General features: G+C 48.0%; 1 protein-coding gene across 3 annotated transcripts in view; it reads left to right on the top strand.

Moving 5' to 3' along the window:
* Positions 1–3,429: 3,429 nt before the first annotated feature.
* The window catches only part of VDAC1 (voltage dependent anion channel 1), a 49,426-nt gene continuing 31,070 nt past the window's right edge, over positions 3,430–21,785 (top strand). The window contains exons 1-2 of one of the 3 annotated variants that reach the window (XM_069763824.1): positions 3,501–3,594; positions 11,147–11,388. The gene's annotated coding sequence lies outside the window, so the exon portion shown is untranslated. Of the gene's footprint in view, positions 3,595–11,146; positions 11,389–21,785 lie in introns of all 3 variants that reach the window. The other 2 variants (XM_069763823.1, XM_069763825.1) reach the window with 2 other exon arrangements.

Here is a 21,785-nt window from a genome sequence, read left to right as displayed (position 1 = left end):
ACAAGAGACGCAACAACTGTGGAAGGAGAAGGGCAAACTATTTATCTACGATGGTAAACTGTGTCGGAGAAACATCAACCCACGCACTTATGAGTTGGTTTGGCAGATAATGGTCCCAAGGCAAGATGCACCAATGGTTCTGGAAGCGTACCACGATGGAGGACACTTCGGATGGAGGAAGTTGGAGAGTCTACTTCGTGGAAGGTTCTACTGGGTTGGCATGAGAAAAGCCATCAAAAAGTGGAGCTGAGAGTGTGGCCCATGTAGCCTACGCAGGAAGGACTGTGACAGTCAGAGGGCTCCCCTACAGCCCATAGTCACCAAACAGCCACTTGAACTGGTGGCCTTAGACCACGTGAAGCTAACACCAAGCAGGTCAGGCTATATCTACGCCCTGACCATCATGGATCACTACTCCAGATTCCTGGTAGTTGTACCTGTCAAGGATCTGATGGCAAGAACAGCAGCCAAGGCCTTCCAACAGCAATTCTGTAGACCACATTGATATCCTGAGAAGGTACTTACTGATCAAGGTCCAGCCTTTGAAGCGGAAGTGTTTCAAGAGTTCTGCAACCTGTACGGATGCAAAAAGATCAGAACAACACCGTACCACCCACAAACCAACGGAATGTGTGAAAAGAGGAACCAAGTAGTGATTGACCTACTGAAAACCTTACCTATACAGGAAAGGAACTTATGGCCAGAAAAGTTGCCAGACTTGGTAGACTTGTACAACCACATTCCTGTGAATTCCACCAACTGTACTCCAGCATACCTGATGAGAGGAAGATCCAGCAAACTACCTGTTGATCTAGACATGGGAGTCCTTACCCCAGAAAATACCTCACCAGATGCGGATTGGGATACAGAAAGACAGCAAAAGTACCGTCAAGTACAAGAATGTGTAGAAAGAAGTCTATCTCAAGCCAGACAAAAACAAGAGAGAGACTGCAACCAACGTGCTCCTGCAAGTCCCTTGTCACCAAGTGAACAAGTGTTAAAGCGTAAAAGGAGAACGAAGAAACTTGTTGATCAGTGGGAAGCAGAAGCATATACCATCTTACCGTCCAACTTTGACAATACTAAAGTCTGTCTTATCAGCAAAGATGGAGGAGAAACTTTGACAGCAGTATCCAGAGACCATCTCAAGAAATGCCCTGATAAATTGAGGAACAGAGAAACCGATCCAGGAACATCTCCGGCAATGGAAGAGATGATGATACACACTGTTCTTGGAGATTTTCCCCAGTCTTGGACTCAAGTAAATCAGGCCATCGTGATACCTGTCTTAACGTTTCCTCAGCTGAAAATGTCACAGCAGAATGTAATTCCAGACCATCCAGAACCTGAAGAGACTCCGCACCAACAGGTTCAAGTAGCAATTGTCACCCCAGCAGTGGAACCAGACAATCCACCCTCTGCTATTGGTGAAACTGTTAGACCCATGGTGAATCTGAGACCACGCAGACGCTTACCTAGTATACCTACACATAGTACATGCACTAGTGGGTACGCTACAACATACACAGTAGATCAGGAACCACGCAGGTCTACACGTAGTACCAAAGGCCAAATTCCAGCCAGGTACAAGGATTAAAAGTGTTAACAATTGTTGTTACATGCTTGAATTGCTTGCTTATCTTTGTTACAGGTTTAAAAATGGACATTGCGGTAATGGACAATGCTTACCCAAAAACTTTCTTTGTAAATAGTTTGGCACCTCCAAGGTGCACTCTGGTTCTGCCCACTTTGCTGACGTGGGTAAGAACCTTTCCTTGCTTCATCTGACCAAAGACAGTAACAGATGTGCTTTTACAAACTTGTTTTGCAACGTTCAAGTGTCCTCACCTCCCATAAAGGGAAGCCAAAGTTTTGTAATTGTTCAAATGTTTTTCAAAATATGTATGTCTGTTTGCTAAGGCTACTTTCACACTAGCGTTGTTTGGCCTCCGTCGCAATGCGTTGTTTTGCAGAAAAAACGCATCCTGCAAAGTTGTCTGCAGGATGCGTTTTTTCTCCATAGGCTTGTATTAGCGACGCATTGCGACGCATTGCCACACGTCGCAACCGTCGGCACCAAAAAACATTGCTTGTAACGTTTTTTGGTGCGTCGTGTCCGCCATTTCCGACCGCGCATGCGTGGCCGGAACTCCGCCCCCTCCTCCCCGCAACTCACAATGGGGCAACGGATGCGTTGTAATAATGCATCCGCTGCCACCGTTGTGCAGCTTTGAGACAGGATGCGTCGGTATGTCGGCCCGACGCACTGCGACGGGCCGACGCTAGTGTGAAAGTAGCCTAACCTGTAACTATTGTTTTTCTTTTCCCAGTCCCGGAATACTGGATTTAACAGGGGGGAGTGCAGCGCACCAAGGTCCGGGTCGTTGCAGTAATGTCATTCTTCCACCAGGGGGAGTGATGTTACGTTTGAAGGCAATGAAGGAGATCTCTTTATCAGGTAATACAATGCATGCAACATGTTCACACTCCAGACCAGAAGGGGGAGCTCTAAGCCTGTTTAAGGTGAACTCCCCTATAAGAACATCCTGATCTGGAAGTGGAAGGAAAAGGTTCAGTTCCTGTCAGGAAGCCAGAGGGAGAGGAGCCCTGTGGCATGAAGTGCTGCAGCTCCTAGGGAACAGACGGATAGAAAGCAGGACATATTGCAGCAAGCGTGAAGGAAAGCAGATCAAAGGAGAGGATATCAGACAGAGATCAGCCAGGAGTAGGCTGCTTCCTTCTGAGGCGCAGAATCCCGGTAGCCAGAATACCGAGTACCCCACTGCCCTACGGGGGAGTGTAAGGAATGATTACGCTCTGACACCAGTGCCATCGTGAAGACGCACTTTTTGGGCAGAGCAAGTGCACAAGTTTTACAGCCCCTGAGGGATGGTAAAATATCCAAATGACCCTTGGCAGAAAAAAAGTCCTGTCACCCCCCCCCCCCCCCCATACCTTTGGGATGAGCGACCGTGCAGGAATGAGGTGTTATCTGAGCATGCTCAGGTGGTCACCCAGTGACTTAGACATGCTCTAATACTATTTTTGATTCCCCGCAGCTGCATGGCTGTTCTGACAGCCACAACATGGCGGTTTGCTAGGATGTCGTACAGCCAGGAGGCGCGGAGTCTCGAATATATTATTGAGCACGCCAAAGACGCTGGATTAGCACCCGAGCATGCTCAGATAACACCTCATCCCAGCATGGTCGCTCATCACTAGTGTAAACCATTGGAAGCCCTTACTAGGAGTGCAGGGAGTAGTGACCCCCGGGAGAGCCCAGAACAGAGCCTCATGGCAGAGCGCAGGCAGCTAGCTCCTTATGGCAGAAGGCCCACGCCGGGGAAAGTGACAGCGCGGTCTGCAGCGAGAGGCGGCGCAGCCGCAGTCACATGCACAGCGCACATACAGCGCACACAGGTATTGGCCAGTGCTCCGCAGCCGTGATTCAGCCGCCGGCCTCACGCTCCAGAGGGAGTGGTGGTGACGTCACTGTGACGCTCTCCGAGGCTTTCCCCGGTGCCCCTCCCCCTACCGCTCGTGCGCTGTCACTCACTCCTAAAGCTGCAGCAGCGCCGGCTGTGACACTCCGAGGTAAGAGCCCGGTAATACCGGCACCTGCTGCTGTGTGCGGCTGTGCCCGCTGTACCGGACCGGGGGCAGCGCTGCCCTGATGTGCCCGGATACTGGAGGCCGCCGGCGAGCTCTGCAGCAGCACGGTGCATGGCGCGGGGTGTGGGGCGTGCTCGTGTCCCGGGTGGTGCAGGGGTGGTGTGGGTGCCAGAAGGCCATTGTACCCTGCCTGGAGGTAGGCAGGAGCGGATTTACCGCACACTCGGCCTCCGCTCATCAGGAGCTCCAGGGAGAATCCATTGTCTGCCAGGATTATGTCTGCTCCCGGCTGATGGGGGCAGTGGCGTGTGCCCGGCTGATGGGGCAATGGCGTGTGCCCGGCTGATGGGGCAATGGCGTGTGCCCGGCTGATGGGGCAATGGCGTGTGCCCGGCTGATGGGGGCAGTGGCGTGTGCCCGGCTGATGGGGGCAGTGGCGTGTGCCCGGCTGGTGGGGGCAGTGGCGTGTGCCCGGCTGATGGGGCAATGGCGTGTGCCCGGCTGGTGGGGCAATGGCGTGTGCCCGGCTGATGGGGGCAATGGCGTGTGCCCGGCTGATGGGGGCAATGGCGTGTGCCCGGCTGGTGGGGCAATGGCGTGTGCCCGGCTGATGGGACAGTGGCGTGTGCCCGGCTGGTGGGGCAATGGCGTGTGCCCGGCTGATGGGACAGTGGCGTGTGCCCGGCTGATGGGGGCAATGGCGTGTGCCCGGCTGATGGGGGCAATGGCGTGTGCCCGGCTGGTGGGGCAATGGCGTGTGCCCGGCTGATGGGACAGTGGCGTGTGCCCGGCTGATGGGGGCAATGGCGTGTGCCCGGCTGATGGGGGCAATGGCGTGTGCCCGGCTGGTGGGGCAATGGCGTGTGCCCGGCTGATGGGACAGTGGCGTGTGCCCGGCTGATGGGGCAATGGCGTGTGCTCGGCTGATGGGGGCAATGGCGTGTGCCCGGCTGATGGGGGCAATGGCGTGTGCCCGGCTGATGGGGGCAATGGCGTGTGCCCGGCTGATGGGGCAATGGCGTGTGCCCGGCTGATGGGGGCAATGGCGTGTGCCCGGCTGATGGGGGCAGTGGCGTGTGCCCGGCTGATGGGGGCAATGGCGTGTGCCCGGCTGGTGGGGCAATGGCGTGTGCCCGGCTGATGGGGGCAATGGCGTGTGCCCGGCTGATGGGGCAATGGCGTGTGCCCGGCTGATGGGGCAATGGCGTGTGCCCGGCTGGTGGGGCAATGGCGTGTGCCCGGCTGGTGGGGCAATGGCGTGTGCCCGGCTGATGGGACAGTGGCGTGTGCCCGGCTGGTGGGGCAATGGCGTGTGCCCGGCTGATGGGACAGTGGCGTGTGCCCGGCTGATGGGGGCAATGGCGTGTGCCCGGCTGGTGGGGCAATGGCGTGTGCCCGGCTGATGGGGGCAATGGCGTGTGCCCGGCTGATGGGGCAATGGCGTGTGCCCGGCTGATGGGGGCAATGGCGTGTGCCCGGCTGATGGGGCAATGGCGTGTGCCCGGCTGATGGGGCAATGGCGTGTGCCCGGCTGATGGGGGCAATGGCGTGTGCCCGGCTGATGGGGCAATGGCGTGTGCCCGGCTGGTGGGGCAATGGCGTGTGCCCGGCTGATGGGGGCAATGGCGTGTGCCCGGCTGGTGGGGCAATGGCGTGTGCCCGGCTGATGGGGCAATGGCGTGTGCCCGGCTGATGGGGCAATGGCGTGTGCCCGGCTGATGGGGCAATGGCGTGTGCCCGGCTGATGGGGGCAATGGCGTGTGCCCGGCTGATGGGGGCAATGGCGTGTGCCCGGCTGATGGGGGCAATGGCGTGTGCCCGGCTGGTGGGGCAATGGCGTGTGCCCGGCTGGTGGGGCAATGGCGTGTGCCCGGCTGGTGGGGCAATGGCGTGTGCCCGGCTGGTGGGGCAATGGCGTGTGCTCGGCTGATGGGGGCAGTGGCGTGTGCCCGGCAGCAGTCTGATGGCACCAAGCCTGCTGGTTCTGTGCCCCCACTGCTGTCCTCTCTGGACCTCTGACTTCTCTCTGCTCTCCATTATTGCTGTCTTCTCACTTCTGATCTCTCCTCCTGTGACTGAGTAGCTGTGTAGTGATGGTGGCAGTCTGCAGACCAGTAATGGAGCATTCACCTTGAATGATCCTTCCTCGCCTCCTAATAGTGGTGCTGAGCTGGGCCTGGCACGGTGAGCCATGTGTGTGGGCACGGACTCCGGGGTCGCGCTGCCCAAGGTCACGCAGGGTGTCAGCAGATTTATAGCGCCAGCATTATAGTCCTGTGAGTGGAGACTGGAGCACAGTGTGCTGGGTGTAATATATAATATGCATAGGTGTGTGTGTATATATATATATATATATATATATATCAGCTCTCGGCCCATAGTGAGAAGGTTCTGGACTTTCCATGTCCCGGACTTGCACGTGGACCAAGCATAGGAGCCATTTGTCGTGTCCCTGAAATAAGATGTCATCTGACCCTGACCGTGAAGGACACTCCTCATTTGGCATCAGTCCCTCAAGGCACAGACATGACGTATACAGGCAGCGTGTAGGCCGACACTCCGGGCTTCTACTATTCAATATGGGGATTATATGGCCTCCCTGGGATAGCAGTGTATCTGTGGGAGCGTGTCTAGGCCTGAAGGACATGTGTTACGTGCGTCTGTGAACGCGCCATGTATCATATAAAACCAGCAGATGGCAAATACATTGTGCCCTTATGGGAAACCATTCAGATTCCGAAGCATTGAATGCTCCTTATCAGAGGCAGCGCCGCACCTGTACACACACTGTATACTCACTGTATGCATGCTGTACACACACTGTATACACACACTGTATGCATGCTGTACACACTATGCTCACTGGACGCATGCTGTACACACACTGTATACTCACTGGATGCATGCTGTACACACTGTATACTCACTGGATGCATGCTGTACACACTGTATGCTCATTGGATGCATGCTGTACACACGCTGTACACACTGTATACTCACTGGATGCATGCTGTACACACTATACTCATTGGACGCTTGCTGTACACACTATACTCATTGGACGCATGCTGTACACACACTGTATACTCACTGGATGCATGCTGTACACACTGTATACTCACTGGATGCATGCTGTACACACACTGTATACTCACTGGATGCATGCTGTACACACTGTATGCTCATTGGATGCATGCTGTACACACGCTGTACACACTGTATACTCACTGGATGCATGCTGTACACACACTGTATACTCACTGGATGCATGCTGTACACACTGTATACTCACTGGATGCATGCTGTACACACTGTATGCTCATTGGATGCATGCTGTACACACGCTGTACACACTGTATACTCACTGGATGCATGCTGTACACACTATACTCATTGGATGCATGCTGTACACACGCTGTACACACTGTATACTCACTGGATGCATGCTGTACACACTATACTCATTGGACGCATGCTGTACACACTATACTCATTGGACGCATGCTGTACACACACTGTATACTCACTGGATGCATGCTGTACACACACTGTATACTCACTGGATGCATGCTGTACACACACTGTATACTCACTGGATGCATGCTGTACACACTGTATGCTCATTGGATGCATGCTGTACACACGCTGTACACACTGTATACTCACTGGATGCATGCTGTACACACTGTATACTCACTGGATGCATGCTGTACACACTGTATACTCATTGGACGCATGCTGTACACACTGTATACTCATTGGACGCATGCTGTATACTCACTGGATGCATGCTGTACACACACTGTATACTCATTGGATGCATGCTGTACACACTATGCATGTTGTACACACTGTATACTCATTGGACGCATGCTGTACACACTGTATACTCATTGGACGCATGCTGTATACTCACTGGATGCATGCTGTACACACACTGTATACTCATTGTATGTGTACTGATGGGTACACACTGGATGCACATACACACAGATGATGGATATACATCTATGTTCATACTGATGGCTGCACATGTACTATTGGATGCATATCTATAGTGAAGGAAATGATTATTTCATCTCTTGCTAATGTAACTTTGCCCACTGACAAAGACATGAACAGTCTATAATTTTAAGAGTAGGTTAATTTTAACATTGAGAGATAGAATATCAAAAATAAAATCCAGAAAATCACATTGTATAAATTATATAAATGTATTTGCATTTTGCAGTGAGAAATAAGAATTTGATCCCGCCGGCAAAAGAGACTTAATACAGTGCCTTGCAAAAGTATTCATCCCCCTGGAACTTTTCAACCTTTTCCCACATATCATACTTCAAACATAAAGATACAAAATATAATTTTTTGGGTGAAGAATCAACAACAAGTCGATTGTGAAGTTGAACAAAATTTATTGGTTATTTCAAATGTTTATGGAAATTCAAAAACTGAAAAGTGGGGCGTGTAATATTATTCGGCCCCTTTACTTTCAGTGCAGCAAACTCACTCCAGAAGTTTATTGTGGATCTCTGAATGATCCAATGGTGTCCTAAATGCCTAATGATGATAAATATAATCCACCTGTGTGTAATCAAGTCTCCGTATAAATGTTCCTGCTCTGTGATAGTCTCAGGGTTCTGTTTGAAGCACAGAGAGCATCATGAAGACCAAGGAACACAACAGGCAGGTCCGTGATACTGTTGTGGAGAAGTTTAAAGATGGATTTGGATACAAAATGAAACTTGCAAAACTTTAAACATCCCAAGGAGCACTGTGCAAGTGATCATATTGAAATGAAAGGAGAATCATATCACTGCAAATCTACCAAGACCCGGCCGTCCCTCTAAACTTTCATCTCAAACAAGGAGACGACTGATCAGAGCTGCAGCCAAGAGGCCCATGATCACTCTGGATGAACTGCAGAGATCTACAGCTGAGGTGGGACAGTCTGTCCATAGGACAACAATCAGTCGTACACTGCACAAATCTGGCCTTTATGGAAGAGTGGCAAGAAGAAAGCCATTTCTCAAAGAAATCCATAAATGTGTTGTTTAAAGTTTGCAATAAGCCACCTGGGAGACACCAAACATGTGGAAGAAGGTGCTCTAATCAGATGAAACCAAAATCAAACTTTTTGGCTACAATGCCAAACGATATGTTTGGCGTAAGGGCAACACAGCTCATCACCCTGAACACACCATCCCCACTGTCAGACATGGTGGTGGCAGTATCATGGTTTGGGTCTGCTTTTCTTCAGCAGGGACAGGGAAGATGGTTATAATTGATGGGAAGATGGATGGAGCCAAATACAGGACCATTCTTGAAGAAAACCTGTTGGAGTCTGCAAAAGACCTGAGACTGGGACGGAGATTTGTCTTCCAACAAGACAATGATCCCAAACATAAAGCAAAATCTACAACAGAATGGTTCACAAATAAACGTATCCAGGTGTTAGAATGGCCAAGTCACAGTCCAGACCTCAATCCAATCGAGAATCTGTGGAAAGAGCTGAAAACTGCTGTTCACAAACGATCTCCATCAAACCTCCCTGAGTTTGAGCTGTTTGCCAAGGAAGAAAGGGCAAGAATTTCAGTCTCTCGATGTACAAACTGATAGAGACATACCCCAAGCAACTTGCAGCTGTAATCGCAGCAAAAGGTGGCGCAACAAAGTATTAAGTTAAAGGAGCCGAATAATATTGCACGCCCCACTTTTCAGTTTTGGAATTTCCACAAAAATTTAAAATGACCAATACATTTCGTTCAACTTCACAATTGTGTTCCACTTGTTGTTGATTCTTCACCAAAAATTTACATTTGGTATCTGTATGTTTGAAGCATGATATGTGGGAAAGGTTGAAAAGTTCCAGGGAGCCGAATACTTTTGCAAGGCACTGTACTTGGTGGAAAAACGCTTGTTGGCAAGCACAGCTGTCAGACATTGTTGTAGTTGATAATGAGGATTGCGCACATGTCAGGAGGAATTTTGGTCCACTCCTCTTTGCAGATCATCTCTATATCAAACTAAATAGCAAAGCCACTAAAGACTGAAAGTCTCCAAAAATTAAACGGAAAAAAAGAGCAGCAACACTTACCTGCCCAGATCTTGGAACAAATGCAGTACAGGGTGCAGCCAGTCCATAAAGCAAGATGTTAGCAATACAGGTGCAAAATACCAGATCAACAGCTCTCTCCACCTACCCATTCCTGGAGGGGGTGACTGTCCAGTATACAATTGCACAGTGTAGGCCTGCATAGGGTGGTGTTCACACAAGGGTACTGCATAGTGTCTGGTTCACAGCCTATTAGTCACGCCCCAACTTTTTGATTGGGGGGACTGGCCAGGACACTCAATGCATCCCAGTGCGAACACCCCTCATGCGAGACCGAATGTGTTTGGGCTCGGCTGCACCCCGAAAAATATAGTGCAAAAAATGTACAAAAACAGTGAGGCATTGGTTGATATTTTGGCCAAAATTCGTAAGCTCGTAACCCATGCCAAGGGTCCCCATGCTTCCAAGCTTGTTGGGCACTTTTTGCGTACCATACGGTCAGCTCAATAGGGTTGAGATCTGGTGACTGTGCTGGCCACTCCATTACAGATAGAATACCAGCTGCCGGCTTCTTTCCTAAATAGCTCTTGCATAATTTGGAGGTGGCTTTGGGTCATTGTCCTGTTGTAGAATGCAATTTGCTCCAATCAAGCGCTGTCCACAGGGTATGGCATTGCAAAATGGAGTGATAGCTTTCCTTATACCTTGTACAAATCTCCCACTTTACCAGCACCAAAGCAACCCCAGACCATCACATTACCTCCACCATGCTTGACAGATGGTATCAGGCACTCTTCCAGCATCTTTTCAGTTGTTCTGCATCTCACAAATGTTCTGTGTGATCCAAACACCTCAAACTTGGATTTGTCTGTCCATAACTTTTTTCCGATCTTCCTCTGTCCAGTGTCTGTGTTCTTTTGCCCATATTAATCTTTTCCTTTTATTAGTCAGTCTCTGATATGGCTTTTTCTTTGCCACTCTGCCCTGATGGCCAGCATCCCAGAGTCGCCTCTTCACTGTAGACGTTGACACTGGCATTTTGCTTGTACTATTTAATGAAGCTGCCAGTTGAGGACCTGTGAGGCGTCGATTTCTCAAACTACAGACTCTAATGTACTTGTCTTGTTGCTCAGTTTTGCAGCGGGACCTCCCACTTCTTTCTGCTCTGGTTGGTTGGTTTGTGCACACCTCTGAAGGGAGTAGTACACACCGATGTAGGAAATCTTCAGTTTCTTGGCAATGTCTCGCATGGAATAGCCTTCATTTCTAAGAACAAGAATAGACTGTCGAGTTTCACATGATAGTTCTTTTTTTCTGGCCATTTTGAGAGTTTAATAAAACCAACAAATGTAATGCTCCAGATTCTCAACTAGCTCAAAGGAAGGTCAGGTGTATAGGTTCTCTAATCAGCCAAACTGTTTTCAGCTGTGCTAACATACTTGCACAAGGGTATTCTAACCATCCATTTGCCTTCTTACACAGCAAACACAAAGTACCAATAGAACACTGGAGTGATGGTTGTTGGAAATGGGCCTCTATACACCTATGAAGATTTTGCATTACAAACCAGAAGTTTGCAGCTAGAATAGTCATTTACCACATTAACGAAGTATAGAGTGCTCCCTGAAGAAGGCATTACGAAACGTACATTGGGGTGGAGGGAGGCACGGCCGGATCGCCCATACAAACGCTGGACTTCAATACTGGGACTTTGCACTCAATAGGTAATATTGATCTTTAATCTCTACACATTTGTGAGGAGTGTTCCTTGGTTGTTAGGATTAGGATATATTCATCCGGTCATTTACATTTAGCACTTTCTTTTGGCATACACTGCATGACTGTGATGATTTAAATAATCCAAATCAGGAATCATTTGAATTTTTTTTTTTTTTTTGTACCTATTGTTATCTTTGACTAATATGGTCCGGAGCAGGTCCATGTGGACATTTGTTATATTCTTTTAACATTGTATGTGGATATTTCTGGCAGGCCTCCTTTACACAAGAGGCATCTTTTTGAGTTTCTAATTTAAATGCGTTTTATGAACATTTAATAAAATTATGACTTTTTAACAAAACACATTGTTTCATAAGTGGTCATTTTTGTATTTTCCAGTCAAGGGTTCTGACCTGATTAATTATACTGTTGAATTTTTTTTTTTTTTAGCTCAAAGGAAGGTCAGGTTTATAGGTTCTCTAATCAGCCAAACTGTTTTCAGCTGTGCTAACATACTTGCACAAGGATTTTCAAGGGTATTCTAACCATCCATTAGCCTTCTTACACAGTTATCAAACACAAAGTACCATAAGAACACTGGAGTAATGCTTGTTGGAAATGGGCCTTTATACACCTATGAAGATATTGCATTACAAAACAGACGTTTGCAGCTAGAATAGTCATTTACCACATTAACAATGTATAGAGTGTATTTCTGAATCATTTAATGTTAGCTTCATTGGAAAAAACTGTGCTTTTATTTAAAAAATAAGGAAATTTCTAAGTGACCCTAAACTTTTGAACGGTAGTGTATAGTCTCAGCTTAACTCCCGAGAAAATAAAAAGAGAGCATTTCCAACATGAATTGCCACATTTTTCTTTCCCACGACATCATCTGGCAAAAGTTCATTGGAGGGCCTTATTCACATTAGATGGTTGAGGGGCAATAATGCTTTTTCTTATGGGCCATGGACTGCTCCTGCCAGCGCTTCTGCTGCTTCGTTTGACCACACATCAACATAGCATCTTTTTCTCTTTTAGTCGGCTCTGTTCACGGGCGTCACTGCCGACTTCATACTGATTGACAGCAGCCTCCCCGCACTTAGGCAGCTGGTAGTCGGCTGTCAATCAGCATGACATCGGCAGTGTTAATCACTCCCAGCAGCGGCTCCATGAACAGTGGTGTATCGTCAGTTAGAGGAGGTACCGTATTAATAAGAGACTTTATATAACAAATATTCCAGTGAAAGGTCATCTTTATTAGAATTGTGGCCTGTTTATTCTGCGGATGAAAGACCCTTACTGATTAGAGTGAGGGTCTACCTGTGCATAGGTGCAGTAGGGGTATATTTATAGGCAGCAAGTTGGTCGTAAGAATTTTGTATATCTGAATATCTGTTCCACCTGTGAACGGGGATCTTTCTGCAGTAAGAATATGAGATCTGCAAGCTGCATGTGGACACCCCCTAACATGGTCTGCTAATAGTTGTACGAGTATGTCCAGTACGACAGTTAATCATTTTTGGTGGGGGTGCCACCTTGCAGCATTCCTAATGTGCCCATGCTGTCGATTATTATTCAGGCAAAATTATGACCAAAAGGAATTTTTATTTATGTCCCCAGTAACCACCTGTTCACTGAATATCATGAGAGGTGTAGGTGTAAATGTTCGGAAATGCTCAGATAAACCTTAATAAAGCCGTCCTGTCAGTCAGCTCCTCCATCCGTTTTTGTATCTGTAACCACTGGCTAACCCTTAGCTCTATGCTGGGAAGGAATGTACCGTATATACTCGAGTATTAGCCGACCCCCCCCTCCTAATTTTGCCACAAAAAACTGGGAAAATGACTCGAGTATAAGCCTAGGGTGGGAAATGCAGCAGCTACCGGTGAATGTCAAAAGTAAAAATAGATACCAATAAAAGTAAAATTAATTGAGACATCAGTAGGTTAAGTGTTTTTGAATATCCATATTGAATCAGGAGCCCCATATGATGGCCCCATAAGATGCTCCGTATTAAAATATGCCGCATATAATCCTGCATAAAGGTTAATAATGGCCCCATAAGATGCTCCATAGACACATTTGCCCAATATAATGCTGCACAAATGTTGATTAAGGCCTCATAAGATGCTCCATGCAGACACTTGCCCCATTTGCTGTTGCTGCGATAAAAAAAAATAAATAAATCACATACTCACCTCTCGTCGCTCAGGCCCCCGGCACTTTCTATATTCACTTACCTTTATTCCGGCGCCGCTCCATCTTCAGCGTGTTCTGCACTGACGTTCAGCAGAGGGCACGCACTAACCACGTCATCGCGCCCCCTGACCTCAGCGTCACTGCAGAAGACTCTGAAGACGGAGTGGTGGCTGGAACAGGGAGCAGGTGAATATCGCGTAGCGCTCCCCTCCCCGTTATACTCACCTGCTCCTGGCGCTGTGCAGTACCTGTTTGCCCAGCGCCGCAGCTCCTTCCTGTACTATGGGAGGTGGAGCAGCATATTACTGTAATTCATTACTATAATGAGCGGTACCATGTGACCTAACAGTACAGGAAGAAGCTGGGGAGCCAGGGACCTGCAGGGACCGCGCCAGGAGTAGGTGAGTATAATTAGACAGCCCCCGCTCCTCCTCCCCTGCCGACCCCTGGGTATGACTCGAGTATAAGCTGAGGGGGACTTTCAGCCCAAAAAAATGGGCTGAAAATCTCGGCTTATACTCGAGTATATACGGTAATATCTCATGGCATCCATTGAAATGAGTATATGTCTCTTCAGTACATGATCGAGACTACACCGCAGCACATCACCTTCTAAAGGTACCGTCACACTAAGCGACGCTGCAGCGATACCGACAACGATGTCGATCGCTGCAGCATCGCTGTTTGGTCACTGGAGAGCTGTCACACAGACAGCTCTCCAGCGACCAACGATCCCGAGGTCCCTGGTAACCAGGGTAAACATCGGGTTACTAAGCGCAGGGCCGCGCTTAGTAACCCGATGTTTACCCTGGTTACCAGCGTAAACGTTAAAAAAACAAACACTACATACTTACCTTCAGCTGTCTGTCCTCCGGCGTTCTGCTTTCCTCTGCACTGTCAGCGCCGGTCAGCCGGAAAGCAGAGCGGTGACGTCACCGCTGTGCTTTCCGGCTGGCTGGCGCTGACACAGGATGCAGGAGGAGTGCAGAGAAGCAGAGCGCCAGGGACAGACAGCGGAAGGTAAGTATGTAATGTTTGTTTTTTTAACGTTTACGCTGGTAACCAGGGTAAACATCGGGTTACTAAGCGTGGCCCTGCGCTTAGTAACCTGATGTTTACCCTGGTTACCAGTGAAGACATCGCTTGATCGGTGTCACACACGCCGATCCAGCGATGTCAGCGGGAGATCCAGCGACGAAATAAAGTTCTGGACTTTCCTCAGCGACCAACGATCTCCCAGCAGGGGCCTGATCGTTGGTCGCTGTCACACATAACGATTTCCTTAACAATATCGTTGCTACGTCACAAAAAGCAACGATATCGTTAATGATATCGTTATGTGTGACGGTACCTTAAAGCATGAGACACCCAGACCTCTAGTGATTACCTCCTGCTGATAAAACACTGATTATATTGAAACAGCAAAACACAGCCTAGTCTCAGTGACACATCACTGTAATCAGGGTCTCAGCCCCTACATCAGATTACATGGCAACTACCTGCTGACAGATAGTTCTGCTACATACTGTGGTGACTACGACTCAACAATCAGCCTTGAACTATATTCTCCTTCCTATATAAATATCCAATAATACATCATTGTTCGCTATATTGTATAATGCTGTACGGCATTCCTCCAGCCTCAGATGAGCGCTGTGTGCAGAAACCGAGGTACTAAGGTACTAGTCAGACCCCTGCCCAGTAGTCAGAGGAACCTAGGTGGCCAGCCCACACTGCTCACGTGCCGGCTGAATGTTGAGAATTGGCTTCAATGCATATTCTAGAAAAGTTTTTTTTTTCCATGTATTTTTACTCCTCCCACGGTCCCTCTGCCACGTGACTGTGCATGGCTGGGCCGGATTGGCATAGCCAACAGGTGTGCCCTCCCTTGGTGAATGAGCACTGTGCCCACAGTGCTGTAGAGAAGCCAGTGGTACGGCCGATAATCATGCTGCATGTGCCACAAACAAGGAAGATTCTTTGAGTATTTATTTTATGGTATTTTATAAATGAATAACTAGAAAGTTTCCCAGCTACTGACTTGTTTCCCCACGGCAATGTGGCCATGTCTGCTCAGTGTAATTTAAAGGGGCAGTCCGGCCGCAGGTCTGCAGTCACAGTATATCACTGCAGACTTGTGACTCTTCACATCACACGCACTACATGCAGTGAGGATTTAGCGGCAAGAAGGTGATTTTCAGACTTCTGGCCACATTCCGACTAGACTGCGCTGAGTGAGGCTGCGCCATCTAGTTGACATGTGACTGCATATATGCAAATCATACTTGTAGTCACGCTCCCAGAGCCGACAGTGCGCGATGTGAGGATTCACAAGTATGAAGTCAAGTTCCCAGTTGCTCTAAGGCCGGACTACTGCTTTAATTTTGTCATAGTGGCTTGTGAAATCACATTTTCTTCATATCGTGACCACATGCAGTGGGTGAGATTCTTAAAAAAAAAAATACTATGGAAATGGAAGCTTTTTGTTAGAAACCAATTGAACTCAAAGGTTGACTCATTATCTATCTTGAGGAGCGCATTGCTCCCTGTCTCCTAATTTGCTGGGGTGTAGTGTGCTCCTGAGTGACAGTGCGCTCTCTCTTGCTCTTTAGCATCGGAGGGGCACAGGGGCCAGCTTCTCAGCATTGATTGCAAACTATTGGAGAGAGCTTGTAAGCACTGCACTACTCTTAGGAGACCTTCAGCGCTGTAAGGGTACCGTCACACAGTGGCATTTTGATCGCTACGACGGCACGATCCGTGACGCTCCAGCATCGTAACAATATCGCTCCAGCGTCGTAGACTGCTGTCACACTTTGCAATGTATGACGCTGGAGCGATAATTTCATGACGTATGTGCGATGTAAAAGCCGTTGGTTACTATGCGCACATCGTATACAATATCGTACACACCTTTGTTACACCATGCGATCATGCCGCCACAGCGGGACACTACACGACGAAAGAAAGTTTCAAACGATCTGCTACGACGTACGATTCTCAGCGGGGTCCCTGATCGCAGGAGCGTGTCAGACACAGCGAGATCGCTGGAACGTCACGGATATATCGCTGGAACGTCACAAATCGTGCCGTCGTAGCGATCAAAATGCCACTGTGTGACGGTACCCTTAGACTGTATAGGTGACTGGTAACTTAGGCAACAAGCAGTAAAGATCAAATTACAAATAGCTCTGTTCTTGAGAACACAAAGAATGTTTAATAACAAGTAAATTGCAAAGTTGCTTGTTTTTACAAGTTCCTGGCAATTTTAACGATTTAGTATAAATAACACTTTAACCCCTTCACGACATGCGCCGTACTAGTACGGCGCATGTCGTGTGTCCTCCTTTGATGCGGGCTCCGGCGGTGAGCCCACATCAAAGTCGCGACATGTCAGCTGTTTTGTACAGCTGACATGTGCGCGCAATAGCGGCGGGTGAAATTGTGATTCACCCGCCGCTATTAACCTGTTAAATGCCGCTGTCAAACGCTGACAGCGGCATTTAACTACCGCTTCCGGAAATGAGCGCATCGTCCACCCCCGTCACATGATCGAGGGTCAGCGAAGCATCAGGATGGGAACCATAGAGGTCCTTGAGACCTCTACGGTTACTGATGCCGGCCTGCTGTGAGCGCCACCCCTGCTATGTAGCAGAGCCGATCGAGTGGTGCCAGCTTCTAGCCTCCCATGGAGGCTATTGAAGCATTGCAAAAGTTAAAAAAAATGTTTTTAAAAATATGAAAAAAAAAATAAAAAAAATATGAAAGTTTAAATCACCCCCCTTTTGCCCCATCCAAAACAAAACAATTAAAAAAATTCAAACCTACACATATTTGGTATTGCCACATTCAGAATCGCCGGATCTATCAATAAAAGAAAGCATTAACCTGATCGATAAACAGCGTAGCGAGAAAAAAATTTGAAACTCCATAATTACGTTTTTTTTGGTCGCCGCGACATTGGATTAAAATGCAATAATGGGCGATCAAAAGAACGTATCTGCATGTAGTATCATTAAAAACGCCAGCTCGGCACGCAAAAATTAAGCCCTCACCCAGCCTCAGATCATGAAAAATGGAGACGCTACGGGTATCGGAAAATGGCACATTTTTTTTATTTATTTTTTTTTAGCAAACTTTTGCATTTTTTTTTCACCACTTAGATAAAAGAGAACCTATACATGTTTGGTGTCTATGGACTCGTAATGACCTGGAGAATCATAATATCAGGTCAGTTTTAGCGTTTAGTGAACTTAGCAAAAAAGCCAAACAAAAAACAAGTGTGGGACTGCACTTTTTTTTTTGCAATTTCACCACACTTGGAATTTTTTTCCCGTTTTCTAGTACAAGACATGGTAAAACCAATGGTGTCGTTCAAAAGTACAACTTGTCCCGCAAAAAATAAGCCCTCACATGGCCAAATTGATGGAAAAATAAAAAAGTTATGGCTCTGGAAAGGAGGGGAGCGAAAAACGAAAACGTAGAAACGAAAAAGGGCTGCGGCGTGAAGAGGTTAAATCTCCTTTAGATGCACAATTGATTTGTTGCTCTGCATAGTTTTCCCTGCAGGTGATGAGAGAGGGCTTGCAGTACCATTATCAGCCACTCCAGGATGTATGGAGCTGTTTTACTTCCAACTCTCTGCAGCCCCTTCAATCAGCTGAGCCCCCCACTATGGCCTATCCTATTGATTGGCGATCCATATTTGTCCCGTATGACCCCTTTAAGGCAAGACTTATTTTCTCCTTTCCAGAAAGCCCTAACAAGGGTATAGGAACAACAATTTTATTAGATGCTAGAGATTAATTCCCAGTCATCACTAAGACTAATTAAAGACTCTGCTTTTTGTGCCAGAATTGTTGCTATTGTCACGGGACAGTTTTCCGTCTCGTAGCATTTTAGTGAAGTAGTAAAGTGGGTGTCTGGCGTGCTTTGGAGGATCAGCCATGTACACGCTGGGGGCGAGTAAGCTGATGAAGATGATGTACAGGACACATTGGGGCAGACGTGTTAATCACTGTTAGTGCGGTGTAAAACTATCAATAATTGGATCGATAGCTGTGACGAATGCTGCCAGCTGGTAGGCTGTAAATGTGCTCCATGTTTAGTCCATAAAATTAGAAATCTTATTATTATAGGAAATCAGACATGGGGTCGTCCCCTCTGAGCAGAATGGAGAGTCGGTTCTGGTCGACTCGTGGACATCATGGTAATGCAAGATTTATCTGAATGGCCACCATTCTCCTGCAGCCATGAGATACTGCAATGTAACATGGCCAATCTTTGTTTTCACTGATCTCTCACTGCGGGACGCCCTTCATACACTCAGATGTTCCTCCAGTGTGTATGAGCACCTAAGGAGGGTGATGACCCATGACACCAGCACCCTCACCGACCAGCAGTGATCAGAATCTGCAGCGCCGGAAGAGCCCAGATCGCTGTCTAGTTCCAGCCAGTTTCAGAGCAGCGCTTACAAGCTATTGGAAAGAGTTTGCAATTGCTTCGCTCGTCGCCTAGGAGACCGGCCACTGTCTGTAACCTGGGCAAAGTGCAGGAAACGATACATCAAAAATCCCCTTGTTCTTGAGAGTAAATTAGAAATTTGGTTCTTACAAACCCATACCATTTTACCCATCTTAGATGATGGTCAGCACGGTGGCTCAGTGGTTAGCACTGCAGTGCTGGAGTCCAGACATCTGCAAGGAGTTTGTATGTTTCCCGTGTTTGCCTGGGTTTCCTCCAGGTACTCCGGTTTCCTCCTACATTCCAAAGACATACTGATAGGGAATCTAGATTGTGAGCCCCATCAGGGACAGTGATGATAATGTGTGCAAAATGTAAAGCGCTGCGGAATATATTAGCGCTATATAAAAATAAAGATTATTATTTATAAGACAACCCTATCAAGCCTTCTTTGTATCTGTATACCAGCTCTTTACGTGATGGACATTGTCTTGGCAGTGTGCACAATGGTGAGCTGCACTCAGAGGTCATTCAGGGTCATGGCCTGTCAATCTGTAGTCACCCCCTTGATGGCATCTTCCATCCTCACGTCTGGGTCACTGCAGCTCTCTGAATGGGTGCAGGATGTATCTCCTATGCTCCCCGGCCATGACGTAGAGCTGGATCTGCCCTTCAGAGGTTCACAAGGTCGTCACACTGGAAGGCCATCTGATCCCGGAGCCTGGCTGTAACCTTGGTCACTAGTTTATAACAATATTTCTAGTAATAGTTACTATCTGTCAGTGTTGCTGTATTTTTTTGTAATAGGTAATTTCCTGCTCGTGGTGCTTTGTGCGCTGCTCTGCAGTAAAATATCGCCGCTTGCCCAGCTCCGTCCTGTCTGCAGCCATCTCATGTTTGCTGATTGACAGCAACAGCACATTGGGTAAAAGGAGCCGGTTACATCAGCTGTGGTAGCACTAATAGCACGTACGGCCAGCTAACATGGCAGGAGACCAAATGCTGCCATTTGTTTGGCTCTTACTGGGTATTGCATTAGTTATGGTGCTATAAGATTACTCGATGAAGAATGATCGTCTTTATCCAGAGTTTAGGACTTGTGTAGAGGATCTTTCATATGGCCCAGCGATATCCTTGTTTGACACGCAGCAGCGATCAGGATCCTGCTGTGACATCGCTGGTCGGAGCTAGAAGGCCAGAACTTTATTTCGTCGCTGGATCACCCGCTGACATCGCTGAATCGGCGTGTGTGACACCGATCCAGCGATGTGTTCACTGGTAACCAGGGTAAACATCGGGTTACTAAGCGCAGGGCCGCGCTTAGTAACCCGATGTTTACCCTGGTTACCTTTGTAAAAGTAAAAAAAAAAAAAACACTACATACTTACATTCCAGTGTCTGTCATGTCCCTCGCCGTCAGCTTCCCTGCACTGTGTCAGCGCCGGCCGTAAAGCAGAGCACAGTGGTGACGTCACCGCTGTGCTTTACGGCCGGCGCTCCCAGTCAGTGCGGGAAGCTGACGGCGAGGGACATGACAGACACCGGAATGTAAGTATGTAGTGTTTTTTTTTTTTTTTTTACTTTTACAAAGGTAACCAGGGTAAACATCGGGTTACTAAGCGCGGCCCTGCGCTTAGTAACCCAATGTTTACCCTGGTTACTCGGGGACTTCGGCATCGTTGGTCGCTGGAGAGCTGTCTGTGTGACAGCTCTCCAGCGAACAAATAGCGACGCTGCAGCGATCGACATCGTTGTCTATATCGCTGCAGCGTCGCTTAATGTGACGGTACCTTTACAGTGTAAGGCTACGTTCACATTTGCGTTGTGCGCCGCCTGGTCGGCGACGCAACACACAACGCAAATAAAAATGCACCAAAACGCACGCTAAAACGCTGCGTTTTGCGACGCATGCGTCCTTTTTTGCCGAAATTTGGATGCAAAAAAAATGCAACTTGTTGCGTTTTCTGTGCCCAACGCTTGCGGCAAAAAAAACGCATGCGTCGCACAACGCATGTCCATGCGCCCCCCATGTTAAATATAGGGGAGCATGACGCATGTGTCGCCGCTGCGGCGCCAGACGCAAACACGCAAAACGCTAATGTGAACGTACACTTAGGCAGTGTTTCTCAACTCCAGTCCTCAAGAGCCACCAACAGGTCATGTTTTCAGGATTTCCTTAGTATTGCACAGGTGATAATTTCATTACCTGCTCAAGCATTAATTCCATCACCTGGGCAATACTATGGAAATCCTTAAAACATGACCTGTTGGTGGGTCTTGAGGACTGGAGTTGAGAAACAATGCTGTAAGGGCAGGTGCAGACGACCATTTTCAGCCGACAAAAATTGGTCAGATTATGCTAAGCCCACTCTGATTTTCTCGGAAGTGGAGAGACCGTCTCTATAATGTCCGTCCATGAAAATAGGACCACAGTTGTATGTCATCTGAGTGCAGTCTGATCTGTTTTTTTTTTTCCCACTGTTCCATAGAATTGAATTGGCCAGTGCCATCCAATTCTTGAAGGCAAATCGTGCATGCTGTGTGATCACAGCCATGTATGTTGTCTGTGAAACGGTGCGGTTTTTCTGAGAAAAACATGCTTTTAAAAGCTGCTGGGGACTGGGACTGCATTATAGGCTAGTTGTACAGACATCTCCCACCTGCTGACAGTGACTGGCAGGCCTTTGCCAACGTGCACATATGGGTGGAGACTTGCCAGTCACTGGCCAGCAGGTGG

This window comes from Ranitomeya imitator, chromosome 4 (assembly GCF_032444005.1).
Source record: "Ranitomeya imitator isolate aRanImi1 chromosome 4, aRanImi1.pri, whole genome shotgun sequence".
Classification (NCBI taxonomy): Eukaryota; Metazoa; Chordata; class Amphibia; order Anura; family Dendrobatidae; genus Ranitomeya; species Ranitomeya imitator.
Note: the sequence above shows the minus strand (reverse complement) of the source record. Positions and strands in the feature narration are given on the sequence as shown.